This window comes from Oryctolagus cuniculus, chromosome 7 (assembly GCF_964237555.1).
Source record: "Oryctolagus cuniculus chromosome 7, mOryCun1.1, whole genome shotgun sequence".
NCBI lineage: Eukaryota > Metazoa > Chordata > Mammalia > Lagomorpha > Leporidae > Oryctolagus > Oryctolagus cuniculus.
In genome coordinates, this window is record NC_091438.1 from 18465753 (window position 1) to 18490223 (window position 24471).

General features: G+C 37.0%; 1 pseudogene; it reads left to right on the plus strand.

Annotated features, from left to right (window-relative positions):
- The window catches only part of LOC127488632 (sorting nexin-7-like), a 42084-nt pseudogene extending 18572 nt beyond the window's left edge, over positions 1 to 23512 (plus strand).
- The last annotated feature ends 959 nt before the right edge of the window (positions 23513 to 24471 follow it).

The window sequence follows — 24471 nt, forward strand, 5'->3', positions numbered from 1 at the left end:
TTAACTGAAAAGTGATCCCTGTTAGGAATTTGGAAAACATTATGCTGAGTGAAATACACCAATCCCAAAGGGACAAATACCACTTGTTCTCCTTGATAGGTGACAACTAACTGAGCACCAAAAAGGAAACCTGTTAAAGTGAAATGAACACTATGAGAAATGGTGACTTGATCAGCCCTCACCCTGACTATTGATGAGCAACTTAATATGTTATCCCTCTTAGTATTTTTTGTTTGTTTGTTCTACTTAATACTTTTGGTTGAATACTGTAATCAATACACAATTCTTCTTAAGTGCTGAAACTTAACTGAAAAATGATCACTGTTAAATATAAGAGTGGGAATAAGAGAGGGAAGAGATGTGCAATTCGGGACATGCTCAAGCTGACTTACCTCGAACGGTAGAGTTAGAAACATACCAGGGGATTCCAATTCAATCCCATCAAGGTGGCATGTACCAATGCCATCTCACTAGTCCCAGTGATCAATTTCTGTTCACAATTGATCATAATGATAGGACTAAGAACCAAAGGGATCACATAAGCAAGAATAGTGTCTGCAAATATTAGCTGATAGAATAAAAAAGGGAGAGAATGATCCAACATGGGAAGTGAGATACACAGCAGACCCATAGAATGGCAGATGTCCTAAACAGCACTCTGGCCTCAGAATCAGCCCTTAAGGCATACGGATCCAGCTGAAAAGCCCATGAGAGTATTTCAGGCATGGAAAGCCAAGACACTCTGGGGGAAAACAAAAACCTAAATGAAAGATCTCCATGAGTGAGATTCCAGTGGAAAGAACGGGTCATCAAAGAAGGAGGTACCTTTCTCTGAAGTGAGGAGAGAACTTCCACTTTGACCATGGCCTTGTCTAAAAATTATCAGAATCAGTGAACTCAGGTGGCTTCCATAGCCTTGGTAGCTCATGACAAGATCCTAGGTTGATTACTGATGCCATAAACAAGAGTGTCAATTTGTTAAGTCAACAACAGGAGTCACTGTGCACTTACTCCTCATGTAGGATCTTTGTCCTTAGTGTGCAGTACATTGAGATTTAATGCTATAACTACTACTCAAACAGTATTTTTCACTTTATGTTTCTGTGTGGGAGCAAACTGTTGAAATCTTTACTTAATGTATGCTAAACTGATCTTCTGTATATAAAGAGAAATGAAAATGAATCTTGATGTGAATGGAAGGGGAGAGAGAGTGGGAAAGGGGAGGGTTGCGGGTGGGAGGGATGTTATGGGGGGTGAAGCCATTGTAATCCATAAGCTGTACTTTGGAAATTTATATTCATTAAATAAAAGTTTAAAAAAAACAGTGCTTGGCACACACTTGACATTGCATATTGCTTTGGATTTATTAATAGATTTTAATGTTCACATTTTGAAGTTGATCAACACTTTATTTAAATAGCACATTTGTGAGAAATCTGCTTTTTTTAAAAACAGTTGTCCTATATCTAAGCCTATATCACCCATTTTATGTGTCTTCATATGTGTGGGTAGAGTTGGGATGCCTTTAGACAAACAATGGTAAAAATTTGATTCTTTTTATTAATTGATAATGGCCAATTTGATTCCAACATAAATTGCATTTTCTACTAATTCTTTCTGCTTGAGCACCTGGTCAATAATCTGTGGTATTATTAAGGGTCAAAATATGTATGTCTGAATAAGAATTAAGTTATTAACTCAGTTCTCTTTGGATAGCAAACATTACATTTGTTTATATATTAATAGTTGCCTCTTAACTGATGCTTGGTGCTTCTAAAACTTTGACTTTTACTTATTTCTCCTGATATCAAGATTTTAGAAGAGAAGTCTAAATTTGTTTTTAATACAAGGTACACCTTTCGTTGGTAGGCAGTTACTTTTTTCTGCATCATGTGAATTTCTCCAAGTAATTCATATAGAATTCACAAAGAATCAAGTGTTAATAAAAAAAAGAATATTGGCTTTCCCTCACAATATGGATTATTTCTCATGATATCGTTACCAAAATTAGGGACATTCCAGGCATATAATACATGAAGTAAAAGGATTCCTCCATTCATTTCTGTTTTTTTAAGACTTACTTATTTATTTGTAAGTCAGAGTTAGAGAGAGAGAGCGAGCGAGAGAGAGAGATATCTTCCATCCACTGCTTAAGCCCTCAGATACCTGTAACAGCTAGCTTTGGGCCAAGCTGAAGCCAGGCCCTAAGGGCTTCATTTGATCTCCCAAAAAACACTTGGGCAATCTTCCACTGCATTCCCAGATGCATTAGCAAGAAGCTGGATCAGAAGTGGAACCACCAGGACAGGAACCGGCACCCATAAGGGATGCTGACATCACTGTACCACAATGCCAGATCTGGCTTCCATTTTTTATTAGGACTTTATTTACTAATTTAATTGAAAGGCAGAATAGAGAGAGAGAGGACAAGACAAAGAGAGAGGCCTTCCATTCACTGGTGCATTCCCAAATGGCTACAACAGCCAGGTGTCTGGGTCAGGCCAAAACCAGTAGCCAGGAACTCCATCCTAGTCTCACACTTGGGTGGCAGATGCCCAAGCACTTGGGCTACCACGGCCTTCCTTCTCAGACACAGTATCAGAAGAGGAGCAGCTGGGACTCGACCTGCCACTCGGACACAGGATACCAGTATTCCAAGTGGCACCTAAACACAACGCACCACGGTCTCCTCAGTTTGAAAATATTTTATGTACATCAAACTCTGAAGCAGAGGTACTAAGGATATTATTTTCACAGTGTAAAACTACAGATGCTTTGAGGAAGACAGAAATATAAAAGAAAATGTTAAATATACAATAGCAATGTATTGTAAAGCCAAATTCAAAGACTTTCAGAAAATGAGAGGAAAGGACTACTTTCCCAGTAGAAGTTTTATTGATGCATTAAATAGTGGTCACTATCTCTGATTTATGGAAAGTGGTTCTCAAATGTTTATAGAGTCTGAGAGAAGTTTTCTGAACAATTCGAGTTTCTACTTTCCTGCACAGGCTTCTCAGTTCTTTGTTCTCACTGTCTTAGCTTGAAAAATCATGTTTATTCTGAAAGTGAACTTTCCTGGTCTAAGTAAAAAATTTGCCAATATTATCTTGATTATAGGACATATAAAAGACACAAGTTATAAAATACTAAGTTTTAAAGGCATTTTATCAATATCTGCTCATTTTTAGAATATCACAACCCAGCCAGCAAAGCTGAAGTAAATTATTCAAATTAAAAAGCAATGTAATTGTCTGTTTTAAAAAATGTATTTCTAAACCTGAATTTTACTCTACTAATGGCATTTACTAAAATCCTTCTCTTGAGTCTTAGGTCTTGGAAGATAATTTGTTTAAAGATCTCACCACGTGGAATTGTCCAATATGAAGAATGGTGCTGAGTACTACAGTTCACATAGAGATGTTGTCATGTGTCTGTTCATCTGGAAGACCTGCTACTGGCTGATCCGTTTTCTGTTTACTAACATGGACTAGCAAGAACCAAGTGAGCTGATAAATAGAGAAAATCTGGGGGTGCAGAATCTTAAAGAGCTGACTTAATCTTGCAGTGTGCACTAAAGCTTTCTGCTCTAGAAAATTTAGGTGCCTAAATCTGGGAAGACACATTGGGAATAATAGGTAAAAAATAAAGAAAAGTAAGCCATTTGTGATACCTTAAAGTGTAGATAGAATAATTACAGAAATTGCTTTAACTATGTTCAACTATATTATTTTTTTTAAGTAGCAAATAAATTAGATCTTTATAAATTCAGTGACAACAAACAACTATAATTGTAAGAGAATATAAAAGTTTTCAAGTATGGCATGTATGAAAATGAAAACTGGGTAAGTTGCATTCTAGTACAGAATTATCTATATTTTCGATATTATATCTGCAGTATTTGTCATTGTAGTTTTAGTTGATAATCATTCTAACTTTCATCTTTAAAAGAAATACTTGCAATTCATCAATAAATCATTTTCATCTGCAAGTATGTAGCATTGGCACGAATAATAGCTATAGCAATATTTAAATGTTTTATGCTTCTAAAATACTAAGAATGATTTCCTTAAAAGATAACATATTTCTTAATTTACCCTGATTCACATATATTACTGTTTTTAAATTCTTCCTAGTATTTTTCCAAATTGGTAATTTTTAACTTTTTTATTAACCAATAACAAAATATGTCAAAAATATTTTCTTGTGATAAAGTGAAAAATATCATCATGTAATATATACAGGGTATGTGTGTGTGTATTAACATTTACATTTATAATTTCACCCTTGAAATTGATGGCCTAAAAGTAAAATGGGAGAATCATCTAGATCTAAAGATATAGACAAGTGCAATTTAATATAATTTTGCTTAGCCTATAGCCCTATAGAAAGACTGTTAACCAGTTAAAACAAAATTCTTAAAGAAAGAAAATAACTATGCCTGTATTTGTGAAATAAGACAATTCTTTTAAAGCATTCAATAATAATTTAATTTGGCCGGCGCCGCGGCTCACTAGGCTAATCCTCCGCCTTGCGGCGCCGGCACACCGGGTTCTAGTCCCGGTCGGGGCGCCGGATTCTGTCCCGGTTGCCCCTCTTCCAGGCCAGCCCTCTGCTGTGGCCAGGGAGTGCAGTGGAGGATGGCCCAAGTGCTTGGGCCCTGCACCCCATGGGAGACCAGGAAAAGCACCTGGCTCCTGGCTCCTGCCATCGGATCAGCGCGGTGCGCCGGCCGCAGCGCGCCGGCCGCGGCGGCCATTGGAGGGTGAACCAACGGCAAAGGAAGACCTTTCTCTCTGTCTCTCTCTCTCTCACTGTCCACTCTGCCTGTCAAAAAAAAAAAATAATAATAATTTAATTTGTTTACTACTGTTATTCATTGAATTAAATGTATCCATATTTAAGTACATTCTTTGAAGCAATAAATCTCAGTAATTCATAATATGACCTTATTTGTAAAAGATGGTTCTTATAGAGATTCCCAAGTTAAAATGCAACAATTCAATGGACTTTAATCTCATGACCAGTGCCCTTATGAAAAGGGAAAGAGTTTGGGGACATGTATACACACAGAGAGATTTTGCATGTAAAGAGAGATGGGGAGAAGATAGCTCTCGAAAAACCAAGCAGAAAGCCCTAAACTGGATCCTTCTCTTACTACCCTAAAAAGAAAACTGCCAGTATCTTGATTTCAAAGTTCTGGCTATAGCAGCAAATTTTCTGTTACTTAAGGCAGTCAAGTTGTGTTACTTTTCAATATAACTCAAACATATAAATGCAATCTGTGGAATATGTGCATTTAAAATAATGCAAAGGTTGTTACTTCTTTGGGACAGTGTAAATGCAAAATATAATCCTTCATATCTTTTAGGAATTTTGATTCAGAATGTCAGCACAATAAAATTCACTGGCAGTGTTTAAAGTAATAATATATGTATATATACTAAAATCACACAAATAGACCAATTAAGAAGATGTCACTCAAGATGATCTTTTTCTTATTTTTTAAATATTTATGTATTTGTCTTATTTGAAAAGCAGATAGATAGAGATTTTCCATCTGTTTTTTTCACTTCCTAAATGCCCACAACAGTCAGGGAAGGTACAGGCTCAATCCTAGGCCTGTAACTGCATCCAAGTTTTCCATGTAGGTGGCAGGGATCCAAGTACTTGAGTCATCAGCTGCCACCTCCAAGGGTGCACATTGACAGGAAGTTGGCATTGGGAGTGGAGTTGTGACTCAAACCAAGGTACTCTGATGTGGAATGTGAGCATCCCAAGTGGCATCTTAAATTTTACACTAAATGCTCGCCTGGGGCCATACTTTTCAAAATTTAATTGTGAAATTAACTATCACTTTTGTTTAATGAAATCAAATACCTCAGAAGTGAAAATACCTGCCTGCTTTCTATAGATTTTCAAAGTGATCTTTTCAGAGGCATATGGTGTTTTCACCTACTGAGTTTCACAACTCAGTAAATAAGGCAGATCTATTTTAATAGGAAAAATTACTGGAAAGCTGTTAGCTGTTAAGGTAACTTTATCATCATTGTGCATTCTAGAATAAATTAACAAATCCATTTTAATATATATTAGTCACCAATAAAATGAAATATATGCATATATTTAATGTTCAGGTCAAAGAAACTACACACTGATAATTTAGCATTATACCATAGAAAGAAGGACAAATTTTATTTTTAACAAATAGTTTTCTTAAGTCAATACAAAAATGATAGTAGAGTTTAAGAAAAAAGGAAGAATCAGCTGAATCTTAAATAGTCTGAGATTATTTTTACCTAAATGTCACATCTATCCTGTTATTTATTTGACCTCTGTGGGATGACTGTATGAGAGTGGGAAGACACCAAACTGATTTTCTTACACCTGTTTCTTACCTGTAGAATATGACAAATCAAGCAGTTACTTTCCAAATTAAAGGGACAAGCTGTGACCCAGACCAAATTGGGCTCCTATTCAGAGGGTTGGGTATGGCAGAACTAATATTTTGTGTTCCTGCATGAAACATTTTAAGAATCATGCTTGCAATCATTTATTATTTAAACACTGATTCAAACATATTAAGCTTATTTATGACTTTATTTAATCTACCCTTTTAAAATTAAATATTCATCCTCTAAATATTAAACTTAACTGATTTAGGAACAAAAGCAAATCATAAAACATAACAAAAATACAGATGCAAATAAAAACAAATCTTATGATTTACATTAAAATTCATATAAAGTATGATGTTAATATCTTTTTTTTTTTTTTTTTTTTTTTTTTTGTTTTTTGTTTTTTGGTTTTTTTTTTTGACAGGCAGAGTGGACAGTGAGAAGGAGAGACAGAGAGAAAGGTCTTCCTTTTCTATTGGTTCACCCTCCAATGGCCACTGTGGCCGGCGCACCATGCTGATCCGAAGCCAGGAGCCAGGTGCTTCTCCCGGTCTCCCATGCGGGTGCAGGGCCCAAGGACTTGGGCCATCCTCCACTGCACTGCCAGGCCACAACATAGAGCTGGACTGGAAGAGGAGTGACCGGGACAGGATCCGGCGCCCGGACCAGGACTAGAACCCTGTGTGCCAGTGTCTCAGGTGGAGGATTAGCCTATCGAGCCTTGGCACTGGCCTGATGTTAATATCTTTACTTTTCATTGTAAAAGCTATTGTGACTACCTTAAATATGACGGATTTTAGTTATTCAAAATGTTAAATTGATAGGATTCTGCCTTATGCTAGATGTAATCAACCTTGAAAAATACACATAATTCTGAGATTAAATTCAGAGTAAATTATTTGTGTAGTTTTTGATATTATACATTTCTGCTTTTAATTTAATTTTCTAATCCGAGGCAATATTTTCTCTATATTTTGTAATCCAGGTCCTCCAAATAACTTTTTAAAAATAACTTTTTAGCAGCATGATTCTAAGATGACACAGTAAGAAATACAGAAATCTTTCTTCTCACTTTGACAACAATTGTACAGGCAGAATTAGCCTGGTGTGACTACTTCAGAACTCAAGACTGTGAAGAGCTTTCACTTCCCAAGGTAAAGATCACCAGTAAATTAGAATTAACTTTGCTCAAACCTGGCACAGCAGTTGTTATCATTCCCTCCCTCACATCTGGTGGCACGAAACCAGGCACGTGCTCCTGGAGAGGTTACATGGTGACAAAATCTTGTCTTTCAAATAGTGGGGTTTGTGTTCTCTTCATTTCTGCTCCTGATCACAGAGGTTCAAAGAGACTCGGAGCAATTTTTGCCCACATACAGCTCTTTTCCTTCCCTATGGTGAACTCTTCCTCTGTGGCTAAAGTGCAGAGGAGTTAAAGTGCTAATGCCTTTGCTTCCTTGATTTTACTCATTTTCTTTTTTTTAGAGCTAATCATTAAGGAAGATGACTTGCAAAATGAATGGCTGTACAAGGAATATTAAAAACTAACCATGCATGCATATAGAAATGCAGCATCAGAGAAAACCTAAGGCATTACATTTACACCTTAGGTTCATCTTTGGCATAGAGACAGACTACAAATATCAGAAACTAAAATTAAAAAATAGAAATCCCCAGGGAATGATTATATTTCAGAAGTCACCACATTATTTGATTCAGATTTCCAAAAAATCACAAGACATATAAAGAAATGGAAAAATATGCATCATTTACAAGACAAACAAAAATAAAAATAAAAAAGAAGCTTTCTCTCTGTCTCTATCTCTCTCACTGTCCACTCTGCCAGTCAAAAATAAATAAATAAATAAAAAAGAAGCTATCCATGAATAAGACCAATGGCAGACAGTACACAAAGACTTTAAAAATGCTCAAAAAACTCAAGGAAAACAGGAAAAATGTCAAGAATCTAATGTATGAATATGCATGAATAGTATAGAAATATAAATAAAGGTAGAGTCCAAAGGAAGTCATAAAGAATTCTATAGTTCAAAATTACACTAACCATATAACCAAATGGCTAGAAAGATTTAGAGGGTTATTTGAGTAGGCTGAAGAAAACGTCATATAAGTTTAAGACAAAAAGATTGAAATGGTTAATTTGTGGGATGGAGTGAGAGTGAAGAAAGGTTAGAGATCTGAGGACTCTGCCAAGCAGACCCACACATGTATTGAGGGAGAGAACAAGAGAGAGGAGCAGAGAGATTTTTGAAGAAATAATGGACAGAAATTTCCCAGTGAAAGACATGAGTGTCAACACTGGCAAAGCACAACACATTCTAACATGGCTCTTTGGACCACTTGGGGGGTGAACGAGCAGGTCAATGATTCTCTCTCTCTCTTTCTGTCTCTCATTCTGGCTCTATTGCTCTGCCTTTCAAATCAATTAATCAGTCAATCAAAAAATGGCAGAAAAAAGCATAGATTTTTATTGCTTTATTGTGACTAAATGGAAAATATCCTGGGTGAGACTAAACTTACAACTTGGATAAAATCTCTATGATTCACTGTTATTATTAATATTGTTAAAAGCTAAGAGTAGTGAACTCTTTCCCTGCACCCAAAACTGCTATGAGTTTTTCAGACATTAGTTTACTTAACTTTATAACAATAAATAAATAAATCCATATCGACATTTCAATCCAGTTGTTGAAAGACAAAGAAATTATCTTGAAAATAGCAACAGTTTAGTGACATTACAATAAGATTATCAACACATTTCTTATTTGAAGATGAGAATGCAGTGGACTAAGGTTAACAAGTGCTAAAAGAAAAACTTTCAGTCTACAATCTTGTATGTATAAAATTATTATTCAATAATGATGGACAAATTAGCACATTATTAGATAAATCTGTTTTAGGCAGAGGGTGGCACTGCGTCATAATGGGGAATGCCACCACCTGCAGTGCCAGCATTTCATATGGGCACTGGTTCCAGTCTCAGCTGCTCCACTTCCAATCCAGCTCTCTGCTATGGCCTGAGAAAGCAGTAAAAGATGGCCCAAGTCCTTGGGCCCCTGCACCCACATGGGAGACCCAGAAGAAGCTCCTGGCTTCTGGCTTCAGATTGGCACAGCTCGGCCATTGCAGCTATTTGGGGAGTGAACCAGTGGATGGAAGTCCCTGCTCTCTCTTTATCTACCTCTGCTTCTCTGTAGCTGGGCCTGTCTAATAAATTAATAAATCTTAAAAAAATACTTGAGGGAGTATGTCACCACCAATTGTGTGAAATCCTAAAGGGAACCCTGTAGGTAGAAGTGGAGGGATACTGGAAACTCAATGCCATAAGAATAAATAAATATATCAATAGAGAAAAACATATGGGCAGTCATAAAAGCTAGTTTATTATAATAAAGACTCATAACTTAATTTTCTGTCTACATAAAAAGACTAATGCACTAAAATTTATTAACAAATACACAAAATATAATTCTGTTACATCAAAACTTGAAAAGGGTAGGTAGAACTGTAAATGAGGAGAGCTTTAGTGCAGTAATAAAAATAAGTTGGTATAAACTCACATTAGAGTGTTTATAACTTTAAAATGTTAATTGAAATTTTCATAGTAACAACAGAGGAAAAGAATATACATAGAAAGAAATGAGAAAGCTTTTTGAATGTTTTTCTGCAAAAATAAATCAACTAAAAAGAGAGATTAAGAAAAGCTATAGGTTGGGGCAGATGTTGCGACACAACAGGTTAAGCTGCTATTTGTGAGTCCAAGTTCCAGTTACCCTGCTTTTGATCCAGATTTCTGCTGATGTGTTCTCAGAGGCAGTGAATGATGGATGGGGCAAGTGCCTGAGCCCCTGCAGCTCATACAGGAGACCCTGATGGAGTTCCTGGTTCTGGGTTTCAGCCTGCCCAGTTCTGGCTATTGTAGGGATTTGAAGAATGAACCAGTGGATAAACAATCAATCTCTCTCTCACTCTCTCTCTCTCTCTCTCTCTCTCTTTCTGTGTGTGTATGTGTTTGACTCTTCCTTTAAAATACATGTCCTCTTTTTATAAACTTTTATTTAATAAATATAAATTTCCAATGTACAACTTTTGGATTACAGTGGCTTTTCCCCCCCATAACCTCCCTCCCACCCACAACCATCCGATCTCCCACTCCCTCTCCCATCCCATTCACATCAATTCATTTTGAATTATCTTTATAACAGAAGATCACTTTAGTATATACTAAGTAAAGATTTCAACAGTTTGCACCCACACAGAAACGCAAAGTGTAAAGTACTGTTTGAGTACTAGTTATAACGTTAATTCACATAGTACAATACATTAAGGACAGAGATCCTACATGGGGAGTAAGTGCACAGTGACTCCTGTTGTTGATTTAACAATTGAGACTCTTGTTGATGGCATCAGTAATCACCCTAGGCTCTTGTCATGAGCTTCCATAGCTATGCAAGCCTCTTGAGTTTGCCAACTCTGATCCTAATTTGACAAGGCCATAGTCAAAGTGGAAGTTCTCTCCTCCCTTCAGAGAAATGTACCTCCTTCTTTGATGGCCCATTCTTTCCGCTGGGATCTCACTCACAGAGATCTTTCATTTAGGTCATTTTTTTTTTTTTTTGCAACAGTGTCTTGCCTTTCCATGCCTGAAATACTGTCATGGGCTTTTCAGCCAGATCCGAATGCCTTAAGGGCTGATTCTGAGGCCAGAGTGCTGTTTAGGGTGTCGGCCATTTTATGAGTCTACTATGAAAATACACGTCTTCTTAAGTAGCTATGGGAGAATTTTCCATTATAGATTATATTTTCAGCCACAAATTGAGTCTTGATAGATTTTTAAAGTTAATTTCAAATCCTGACTCTACCGCTGTCTTCTCTCCTTCCATGAATAACTTTCTTTAATGTCTAAACATTTGTTTTCCATATGTAAAATGGAGAGAAAAGTCCTATTTATTTATAGAGTTGGTATGAAGTTAAACAAACTAATATATGTAAAACTCATAGAAGCTTTAAGTGCAGGAAAAGTGCTCACAACTCTTAGCTTCTAATAGTGTAAATAATAACAGTACATAATAGAGATTTTAGCCAAGTACTAGGTTGAAACTCATCCAGTATATTTTCCATTTAGTCACAATAAAACAGTAAAAATCTACACTTTTTTCTGCATTGTTAAGATTGATTAATCAATTTGAAATGCAGAGCAATTGAGACAGACTAAGAGAAAAAGAAAGAAAGAGAGAGAGAGAGAAAGAGAGAGAGAGAGAAAAGATGTGTTCCTTCTGCTGTTTCACTCCTCAAATGGCTGCAATGGCAGGAGCTGTGCTGATCTTAAGCCAGGAACCAGGAGCTTCTTCTGGGTCTCCCATGTATGTGCAGGGGCCCAAGGACTTGGTCCATCTTCCGCTGCTCTCCCAGGCCATAGCAGAGAGCTGAATCAGAAGTGGAGCACCAGGACTCAAACCAGAACCCACATGGAATACTGGCAGCACTAACAGTGGCTTCACCCTAGGCTACACAGCAGCACCAGACCCTTCTTTGCTTATTTTAAAAATAAACCTCTTAATGGAACAGAAACATATCTTGCCACACTAAAAAGACGGAGGAAGAAATGGCCAACTAGTAGCATGTTAGTCTATAATTCAATATATGAAATGCATCCCCACTCTAATTGGGTTTCTCTGCATGATTCCTGATTCCTTGGACCAAAATATAATCTGAGGTAAGAAATATCTAAAGAAAAATTTATCTAGGAAATTGTATACATTGCTCTTTGCACTAAGAATCTACATTTTCTTTAATTTCAGTTCTTAATCTCATCAAAGCAATACATGCATATGATCAATAACTCAAAATATTCACCAAGACATCATTTATTAATTGGGTTATTGTCTCTTTGTAACACTATTTTCACAAAGTTACTGCTTCAAACAAGGCACTTAATTACCGCAGGCTTTCTGTGGATCAGGAGTCAGGTTGCAGCTTCCCTGGATGTTCTGCTTCAGTGTCGTACAAGGCTGGTGTGAAATTTTTCTCAGGTTCTAGTCTCCTCTGATGACTTCACCAAGGAATGACCCTCTTCTGATCTCATTTATTATTGACCACATTTACTTTCTCATAGACTTTTGGACTAATGGCCATGTCTTACTAGCCTTGCTGGGATGGTCTCATCTTCTTGTCTCTGGAGTGCATGCTCCCATGTAGACAGATTTAATATAAAGTAACATTAACATTCCATCACCTTTGCTTTATTGGTTGTAAGCCTGCCTCAAATCCTGCCCACACTCAGGGGAGATCACTCAAAGCTGTGAATGCAAGGAGATATACCCCCCTGTAGTATTTCCCCCACACATAGTTTAAAATCAGCCCTCAAATCCCCGTATCAATCTAGTTTTGATATCTGTGAACCAATAACTTCCTGCTCTTTTATCTGTTCCTGATATTTTTCAGAAAAGTTTACTTCCATATATTTAAGGAATAGGTCCATAAGACTTAATTCTTAAAACTATCAATTTTAGAAAAATTTTAATCACCTGCAACAGAATACAAGCTTTTATCCATGTGATATATCGTACTGCAACACCAATCCATTACACACATTCACATTCAGAAACACTTATGTAGTATGTGAATATAGAATCTATAGATTTAAATAGCTACTTTATTGTCCTGTTTATTATTTTTCATTATATTATAGTTTGTTGTTTTATATAGAATATCATTCATTGTTTACAAAAAGAATTCATAAATTTCTTTCCATCTCTAATGTATAGCATCCAATTATCTATCATTTTGGAGCAACTGACTTTCAATGAATTTGTTAATTGACTTGTTTTTCATTTTGTTAGTCTCTTATATACTTAATCAAAATTCAATCACAAATACTCTCTTCATGCAGTTATCTAAATCTCCTTTTACTGCATTGAAATATAAAAGGTATTTCTCAATGTCAGGTTCTTGGAGTACTTAGTATCATCTAAAATTGTCTTCGGAGGAATATAATTTATTTTTGTTCCACAATTGTCATCCAAGAGTTTTCTTTAACTTTTATTCCAGAGAAGTTTTTGACATCTCTCTTGAAACTCTGGTTCCTATGACCTCCTGTTTATACCTTAATTTTGTTAGAGCTTTATTGAGAAAGGATTCATTAAAGTAAAACTTATGAGATCCCATATGCTTTCTATCCTAACTAAATGGTAATATGGCTGAACACAGAATTCTAGGTTAACAGTCACCTTCTAATTTTTTCAAACATTTCTCCATTATTTCACTGATTTTATTGCTACCTTTTACAAGCTAAACAACTTTTTGGTCCCTAATCATTTCAAGTATCCTTTCTTATTTGGTACTTTAGTGTTTTTTAGCTTAAAATTCTGAAAATTTTTGATGATACACATTGGGATAGTTCGATTTTAATAACTGTTTCTGGTACTTCACTGAGTGCTTTCAAACTGGAAATACACACTTCGCAATTCCATGAGATATACTGAAGTATTTGTTCAATGATTTTCATTTTTTTGTTTTATTTTTTCCTTTTCTGATTTCTAGTATCTTATTGCTATACTCCACACCCAAATTCCAATGGTTAAAATATTTTCCTCTAATTTTCCACATGTATCAATGAGTGATTTAAGGGAGATTTTCTCAGGTTTATTTATTTATTTATTTTTGACAGGCAGAGTGGACAGTCAGAGAGAGAAAGAAGAAAGGTCTTCCTTTTCCACTGGTTCACCCTCCAATGGCTGCTGTGGCTGGCGCACCACGCTGATCTGAAGCCAGGAGCCAGGTTCTTCTCCTGGTCTCCCATGCGGGTGCAGGGCCCAAGGACTTGGGCCATCCTCTACTGCACTCCTGGGCCACAGCAGAGAGCTGGCCTGGAAGAGGAGCAAACAGGACAGAATCTGGCACCCTGACCGGGACTAGAACCCAGAGTGCCCTGCCGCAGGTGGAGGATTAGCCTATTGAGCTGCAGCACAGTCCCAGTTTAATTTGTAATTCTATAGTGATTCCAAATTTTGTTAATAAGATTTTGAAGACTGAAATTGCTTTAGGAGTTTATATTTATTTCCTTTTTTCATGTATATACTTTGTATCAGTTCTAAGTTATTAATGATACTGGGGCTGGTATTGTGGCTCAGTAGGTTAACCCTCCACTTGCAGCACTGGCATCCCATAAAGGTGCCAGTTCTAGTCTCAGCTGCTCCACTTCCAATCCACCTCTGCTGTGGCCTGGGAAGGCAGTAGAAGATGACCCAAGTGCTTGGCCCCCTCAGCTTCTTGGGAGATGTGGAGGAAGCTCCTGGCTCCTGGCTTCCGATCAGCCCAGCTCCGGCTGTTGAAGTCATTTGGAGAATCTCTCCCTCTCACTGTCTGTGTCACTCTCAAATAAATAAATGAAATCTTCAAAAAATGATTCTAAGGATAAATATTTCCATTCTCCCTCAGGAATTTTATTCCCCAACTAGGCGTCTATTTTCCAGTAAGCTTTTGGTTATGATCTTTTACACTTAGAAGTTTTACTCAGTCTCTGGCTATTTTTGGATATCATCTCACATTAAGGAGGGTAACACTAAAAGCTGAATGGAAACTACACAGAGAGGATTGTTTTACTGACTGTGAATTTCACTGTGGGATGAACTGATTGGAACTTTTCTGATGAGAACCACTGATGACATTATCTTTGAATCTTTATCCTTTGATCGGTCCAAATCCCTAGATACAAATTTTCTAGACTCTTCACAAATAGTATTAGTCAACTGACTCAGACCAAAAGCAGAAAGAACCAAGGAGGTCTCATTATTTAAGAAATTCAATTTCTCTGCTAGCACCGCAGCTCACTAGGCTAATTCTCCACCTGCTGCACCAGTACTCCAGGTTCTAGTCCCAGTTGGGGCACTGTTCCTGTCTCAGTTGCTCTTCTTCCAGTCCAGATCTCTGCTGTGGCCCGGGATGGCAGTGGAGGATGGCCCAAGTGCTTGGGCTCCTGCACCCGCATGGGAGACCAGGAAAAGCACCTGGCTCCTGGCTTCAGATCAGTGCAATGAGCCAGCCGTAGTGGCCATTGGGGGGGGGTGGTGAACCAACGGAAGGAAGACCTTTCTCTCTGTCTCTCTCTCTCACTGTCTAACTCTGCCTATCCCCCCCCCCAAAAAAAATTCAGTTTCTCTTCACTTCTCTGTTTTACTGTAGGGACATGAATACTATCTCTAGGAAAGGGTATCTTCTAAGGTATCTCTAGGAAAGAAAATGTTTTGTTTTTCCACCTATACAGGATAAATTTCTAGTCTCTATAGTCTTTTGGTGAATGTTTATGTATGTATTTGGGGGGAAGTGCAGTTGTCTCACTCTCCAAAGAAGGACAAGGATTCTTGAGGAAGTTCAAGGATGATTCTGACAGTGTTAAAAAACTTTCTACTGACTCCCCTATTTGGATGGTTCATTTTGCTGTGGGATTCAGTTTTGCCCATGAATGGGATAATGTACAACGTTTCTGGTCTGCTGATTCAGAGATGCCTGTTGGCTGTTGTGCTTTATGGTTTCCAGACTGTGCTCCCTATCCCTTTCCTCCGTTTCACTTGATTATTTTGTGTAGAAATTAAAATGCTGTGTTATCCTTACAGTGGAAAGTCAGAACTGGAATAAAAGGAGTATATTTAACTTTTTTATTAAATTGCATTAATTTAAGAGAGAGTGAGAGAGAGACCTTCCATTTGCTGGTTTACTTCCCAAAGGCTTGCAAGACCTGGGGCTGGATCAGTCCAAAGCCAAGACCCTGGAAATCAGTCTGGGCTTCCACATGGGTGGTAGGAACCCAAGTACTTGAGCCATCATCATTTGCTACCTCTTAGAGTTCTTATTTTCAGGAAACTGAAATTGGAGGCAGAGGCAGGACTTGAACCCAGGCACTCTGATATGGAAACAGAGGACCCAAGCCACATCTTAAACACTGTTTCAAATGCTCCCCTTTAAATGGTATACATTTACACTGCCACCTTTCATCTGAATTTTGGGGAATCTTTTTATCCAGTAAAGAGACTATTGTTTTTTTCAGCAAAATAATTGGAAAAAAAATGATGTGGTGTACAACAACAGGTAATCATGAAAATAATTTGCACAATGATAGCTGTAATTGTGTTTTGCAGCTACTGTAAGAAATCACCACCAATCAAGGGGCTGAAAAGAACAAAAACTGCTTCCCTCGCTGTGCTGGAGGTCAGGATCTCAATACTGAGGTCTTGGGACAGATGAATCTGCGAAGCTCTGGGAAAGCATCTATTCCATGCCACTCTCCTAGACCCTGAGGGCTATGAGCTAGCCATGGGATTTCTCGGTTTGCAGCTATACCACTGGGATCTCTTTCTCCATTTTCAAAGCAGCTTCTCTTTTCCTCTGTGCTTTACCTGATCTATCGGCCCCCAGTCATTTTTTTCCAAATAAAGTGACATTCACAGAATCCAAGTATTTGTATTTGGAGATAAATATAAACACCCCCATCTAATAATCTAAACATTTGATTCAATAGATTATGATAGCACTATTTTTAAAATATAAATTAGGTGTTTTTTCCCCTCAAATTTAAGCCTCTTTCCAAGTGAAGAACATAAAGTTGGGCATTTAAAAAAAAAACTATGTTTAGTATGTCATTTAGTATGCACATGTAATGTACAATTTGTCTAGTGCTTTCAAATTTTGATTTTATACTAACAGATATAAAAAGAATAGATGAACAAACTAAGCTACAAAACTGAATTTCCTACTCACTAATGCAGAACAAAATAAGAGTGTTACTAGACCAAGCATCTCGGGACAGATGATATTCATTGTGTGTGCAGTGTGGCAACACAGAATATGAAGTATGAACTGACATAGTGCTGTACTTATCAGAAATGGTTCACAGAACACATACTGCTAAGACTTGACCTATCTAAAATAAGTAAAAATGCACTCATTCAAAAAGGCAAAAACAAGCTCAAGTTCTATGTGATTTGTTGATTCAATAACTTAAATTCCTCTAATGCTATTAGAAGATAATTGGGATTGATCAGTGACTGTGGAAGTTTGTTTCTTTTTAGAAATATGAAATAATCTGCAGTGAGACATTGAGTAAAACTTGAGACTGTAGATACCTAGACAGGCTTATGAAGAAAGAATAATAAAAATGATATGATTTTTTAGTAATCTAACAGAAATATTGTTAGTCCGTGTTTTAAACTGAGCTCTCAAAGATCTTTTACATATTTTGGAATTACCAATTTTTAATATTATGCAATTTTTAGATTTTTTACATGAGAAAATAATTTTTAAAGTAAGACATAAACTTGAGTATATATGTGACAAACTTAAAGTGCTAATATTTATGGCAGCTAAGATTTGCTGATTCAAAAACTAATTACAATTCTAATTAAATTTATTACAATATTATTCTAGGAGCAAAATTTATTTTCTTATAATACTGACATATTGATGGCTGACTGTTGGCTTAATTACGGCTAAGCTATTATTAGAACATCAACTCCGCATTGTCTTTCTAGATAACTTGACTTGTCCAGATTTCTATAGTTTGTCAATTCAACTGGTTAAAGTCTGCTACCAGTGAATAAGATTGCTGAATGGATAATCTAAGTCAGCCATGAAAAAGAAACTCATTGTGCTATTAACATAGGTCTTTCCCTTTTATAATGACTAAGCCAGCTTTGTTAGGGATTTATCCAAAAGCTATCAAGAGAAAACTACTAAAATGATAACTTAAATAAATTAAAGGTTATTTTTCACTTACATTTAAAAAGTTAACATTTAGTCAGCCTAGAGACTGCCTACTGGCATCTTTCTTCTTTGTGGCACTTTTGTTATAAAGACTTATTTATTTGAAAGTCAGAGTTACATAGAGAGAGAAGGAGAGGCAGAGAGAGAGAGGTCTTCCATCCGCTGGTTCACTCCCCAGTTGGCTGCAATGGCTGGAGCTGCGCCAATCCAAAGTCAGGAGCCAGGAGCTTCCTCTGGGTCTTCCACGCAGGTGCAGGGGCCCAAGGACTTGGGCCATTTTCTACTGCTTTCCCAGGCCACAGCAGAGAGCTGGATCGGAAGTGGAGGAGCTGGGTCTTTAACTGACGCCCATATGGGATGCCAGCACTGCAGGCAGTGGCTTTCCCCACTATTCCAGTGTGCCGGACCCTCTATCTGTTCTTAGAGGTTTCACTTATTTGGTCATATTTTAGAAAGCACAGTGGTGCAGGATCAAGCAGAAACAGTCCATGAAACCCCCTGGTGTGTTTTCCTATATACTGTCTTTCCTAGAAGTGCTACACTCTGTTAGCTAAGGAGATACCACACCTTGCCACACAGCTAGCCCTTGAGCAAGGAAGTCTCTGTGTGTAGCAGAGTGAACAGTGGCTCCCTGTAGACATATGTCTTAATCTCAAGAATTTTAATTTATTACCTAATCTGACAAAAGATTCTTTGCAGATGAAATTGTTAAAATCTTGAGATAAGGAGATTAACCTGGACTACTGGGATAACTACAAATCAATCACAAATCCTTACAAGTCAAGAATCCTACCCCTGTGGGTCAGAGATCTGCCCATGAAAAGCAAGTACAAGTTACGTGACTTAAGAAGGAATTAACTTGCAATAGTTTTAAAGATAGAGAAAGTGATCATGAGGCGAAGAATGTGACAGGCATATAGAAGCTGCAATGGTTAAAGAAATGTGAGTTCTCTGAGAGCCTGAAGAAAGAATCCAGGGTGCTGGTGCTTTTGAGATTAGGCTGTTGAACCTGTACCAGTATTCTGACCTACACTGTGGTAAGATAATGTATGCTGACTTTAAGCCACTAAGTTTCTGGTAGATTGCTATAACACAGAAAAGAGATACACTGAGAAATATTTTTAAACATTTATTTGTGCAAAAGGAAGAGTGAAAGAGGAATGGGAAGAGAGAGAGAGAGAGAGAGAGAGAGAAAATCTCCCATCCTCTGATTCACTTATCAAAGGGCTGCAGAAGCCAGGGCTAGGCCAGGCAGAAGCCAAGAGCCAGGAAATTCATGCAGGTCTCCCCATGGGTAGAAGAATACCAGGTACTTTGGCAGCCATGTGCCTTTCCAGGCACAACTGGCAAGGAGTTGTATTGGAAGTGGAGAAGCCAAGACAAACTAGCACTCTAATATGGGATGCTGGCATCACAAGTTGTGGTATAACCCAAAGGCCACAAAAGTAGCTACATGAATTCTGTTTTTAAATGTGGAGAATCAGTGTTCTTAAGTATTTAGTCAAAGAAGACGCCGAGAATGAGTATTAGGTAGCAATATTCTATTTGTATCAATCTCCCCTCAACCTATTTTTCTCCACCTGCCTCCACTGAAAACCAATTAATTAGAATGAACTATTATCCCAATCAGTTTGGAATGCAATTAATCTAATAGTTTAAAAGTTCAACTCTAGATAATATAAGAAGTATTATTAAATGTTTTAAGAATAACTTCTAAGTATGCATTTCTTAATGCTCTGAAGAAGTGAAATTCTTCATTAAAATTACTAAGAGACAAATGTGGTTTCAGATTCTTACAACTAACACTCTCTTCCCTGGGACCTTAAATATCTCACTTCTAGCATTTTTGAGGTCTCAGCTTAAATAATTCCTTTTCCAAGAAACTTCCCTTGAACCATCCTGTATGCTATAAGCATTACCTCTGTTTCCATTTCTCTCTCTACTGTACCACTAAATATATTTCCCATTATTGAGGTTAACTTATTTATTAAGCATTTTACTTGAATATTTTCCTATCATCCCTATAAGAATATGACTCTATCCAGCTGTATTTATTATTTATCTTGTACACTCCTGACCATTAAATATTAGAAGAGTGTCTGACACATATCATGGATTCAGTAAGATTTCTCTGAAGTAGTAAGAGCCCAGAGTGCTTTGGCCTCAATGAATGAATGAATTTTTATTAGTTAAAGAACACTAAACCATATACTTGAAGAAGCTGTATTAGAAACTGAAAAATATATAAGGACTATTACAGGAATATAAGCTGAAATTATCAGAAATTTTAAGCAACATTGACAATGTTGTAGTTCGCATTGCATCTAAAAGTTGACAAGAACATATTGGGTTAAGTCCTTTTTAGGAAAAGCAAAATTACATGAAAAAGAAAGCATCTTGCAATAGACTAAAGGAGTACTCCTTTAGTGTTAGAGCTTATTTGGATCATATGGGGTTTTTAAAAATGAATATTCCTGATTCCTAAACATAGGGGTTTTAAGAAACCAGACCCCACTGAAAACCTGAACATGAAAAATGTAATAAGTAACTAAAAATGCAATAGGTCTACTAAATATTTTGTGGTTTATTCTTAAATAGAAGAATTAAATGTGTAAATATTTCAAATGAGCATTGTTGAAAAATGAAGTAAGGAAGTTACTGAGCATTGAGCAAAGAGGGCAGAATTTAGACACTTTTCTTAAGTAAAATCAATGGGACTGATGACCAGTTTGGATGGAGAGAAAGGTACAGTATTCAGGTTGCTGTCATTTTCCTCTGAGAACAGTCATTATTGTTACCTGTGAGGCAAAGGAGTCTCAGACGTGCACAGGAAGAGAAAAGCCCAATCATCTCAGAATCCCAACTGATCCCAAACCTTGGCTAACCAATGTGTTAAATGAAGAGGAGTAGATCATAGCAGTGCCAGAAACACTGCCCAACAGAGCTCAGACCTAATTGCAGAATCACAAACAAGTAAAGTGTTTCTTGAGTCAACCACTGAATTTGGGGGTGTTTTTAAATCCATCGCCATGCCAAAATCCAAGGGCGAAAGAAAGTGTCTTGAAAATAAGAGCATGTTACAAAAACAGAGTCAAAGCCAGAGACACAGATTTTGGATACACAAACATGCAGAGAAAAGCTAATGCCATTTTAGAGAATAAAATGATCCATGGTATGATCCAGAAAAGAAAAATTTTAATGGCAGAATGATATGTGTACCCAATCTTTATGATCTAAGCAAACAAAAAAGATTCACCATAATGCAGAACAGTCAATAGTTGAGTCATGGAAGCCCAGATGAAAATTTTTGTGTTGAGTGTGAAGTAGTGACTTCCTAAGTATTATTAAGTGTTAGAGAGAAATCAAATATAATTTTGGTCGTAAGTCTACTAATTTTGCAATGAAGAGATCATCAGTGTCTTCCATAGTAGTAATTTCATTCAAGTGTTATGGTTGAGAAGAAAATGAAAAGAAGTAGAAATAAACTATGTGTGTGTCTTTGTGTAGGTAGATGTGGGTTGCATAGGGAGTTGGTCATATTTCAGTCTGACACTAAATAAATAGATGAAAAAATAAGTAGATTGGATACCCAGGAAATGGGAGGACCAAATGATAACTTTATAATTGTGGTCATATAGTCATTGAAATTTCCCCTTCCCTTCTTGGAGGGGAAAAAGGAGGAACCACACATTTCTTTCTGGGAGAGAAAGGAAAGATTTTAGAAGTGATGATTAATATACACTACTTTAAGATAAATTTTAAAAATATGGGTTTCTGGTAAATATAAAAAGATAAGCTCTATGCTTTTATTTTAAACTAGAGAGAAAACCAGGCTTTGATTTTTTTACTCAGTTCAGTCCTACACAAAGTAAAGTAATTTTGTGTAGTTTTTAATGACAGAGAGGAAAACCATATGATTGATAAAATCATTTGATACCATGTGTCCTTTTGATCCAAAACAGGGTACTTAGTTCTTTTGTATTACTTTATACACAAATATTTATTCACAAATATAAATATATATAAAACAGGGATGGAGGGCTTACCGGGGCTGCTCCTTGGGGCAGCAATAGGGAGAGCCCCTTCCTGGGCAGCAACAGCTCCTCTGCCCTACTGCAGGATGAGGTGCAGGATCTAGACGAGGACAAGTACGATTTGGAGGTGTTCAGTAAGAATATACTCAACTTCTTCAGAAGCTCTGACTGGAGTGTTTTTCTAGCTTCTTCTGCATCTAGGTAGTCAACACTGAATCCACAATTGATGTTGTGTTGAATAGGATGCCTCCGTGATGGACATGAATTCCTTCAGCCCTATGATGCCAACATCACCTTTATCAATGATAAACCAAATCAGGTTTGAAGCTGAGCCAGATTTAAAGGATCTCTTCCTGACTGTCAATGAACCTGAACGCCACACTACAATTGAAACTTTCATCACTTATAGAATCATTAGTAAGATGTCTCGTGGGGAATTTGACTCCAGTGAATCTGAAGTTCGGAGACGTTATCAAGATTTTCTTTGGTTGAAGGGAAAACTCGAGGAAGCACACCCCGCTCTGATTATTCCAGAAATACCTGAAAATTTATAGTGAAAGGAATGGTGGAGTGCTTTAATGATGACTTCACTGAGACACGAAGGAAGCCATTAGATAGATTGTTTAACCAAATTGCTGATCACTCAACTTTAACATTTAATGAAGACTTGATTGATTTTTTTTTTTTTTACTGCACAAGCATGGGGACTGTCTTCTCACAGGAAGCAAGGGCCCAGATTGCTCAGCAGGATGGGGCAAGGGACAGAGCAGTGGTGCCCTCCGTGAGAGGAGCTAGAAACCGCCCTGAGGAGTTCATGGAAATGAGTAACTTTATTGAAACGTTTAGCCAGCAAATAAACTTAGTAGATAAAATATCTCAAAGAATTTACAAGGAAGAAAGGGAATCTGTTGATGAAAGACTGTGGCCCCATTCATGTTCTGTGGTCAGCGTCAGAAGAGGATTTGGTTAACACCAGAAAAGGTGTTGCCAGCTGCATCAACAAAACAGCATGGTACTGGTACAGAATCAGATGAATAGACCAATGGAACAGAATAGAAACACCAGAAATCAATCCAAACATCTGCAGCCAACTTATATTTGATCAACTTATATTTGCTCCAATTCCTGGAGCAAGGACAATCTATTCAACAAATGGTGCTGGGAAAACTGGATTCCCACATGCAGAAGCATGAAGTAAGACCCCTACCTTACACCTTGCACAAAAATCCACTCAACATGGATTAAAGATCTAAATCTACAATCCGACACCATCAAATTTTTAGAGAACATCGGAGAAACCCTGCAAGATATAGGCACAGGCAAAGACTTCATGGAAAAGACCCTGGAGGCACAGGCAGTCAAAGCCAAAATTAACAATTGGGATTACATCAAATTTAGAAGTTTCTGTACAGCAAAAGAAACAGTCAGGAAAGTGAAGAGGCAACCAACAGAATTGGAAAAATATTTGTAAACTATGCAACAGATAACAGTTTAGTAACCAGAATCTACAAAGATCAAGAAACTGGTCACCACTGACTCCCATGCTCTGGATGATAGCAGTTGAGTGAAGAATTTCTGTCAATGTGTTTTGATATCTTTCTCTTACCACATATGCACTGGGACTCTGTGGTCATGAAACTTTGGCTGACCTATTTTGCCACTTCCTAAAATACTTCTCCATTCCAACATAAACTTCACAGTAAAATGTTAAATACAATACATCTTTTGCTCTAATTTAAGACATTCTCAGGGTTTGGTGTTTGTTCCATATTTTATATGCAACACCTATTCTCCTTCAATATGCAAAGGTAAATGAGTTGCAAAGCATTTTACATACTTTTAGAATGCATCTTTATTTTAGAGGGAAAAAAAGTCTCTTTGGAAAAGCTAAGAGGTAAAAACCACATTATTTGACTGCTTTTCAACAGAGTAAACACATAAACAGCCTGTTGAAATGCAGATCCCTTAGCAAGGGAATGATGTTTCTTTTCTTAGGAGCTTAGCTGGAGTCTTATTGATCTACTTTATAAGACAAGTTCCCATTGGAGTTAGACTGATTTGTTCATTTTTATTTGATTGATACTTAAGGTTTTGAAAACATGAAAATGTACGTCTAAAATATGTTCTTTAAAATTTAATAAGAAAAAGCTGAGTAGATTCAGGCCAGGAGCATAAGCTTTTCAAAAAATAATTCCGAAAAGAAATTATTTAAAAGCTAAATGGGGCAGCTTGGAGTTAGATTTCCTGTACCAACTCATATCAAAACA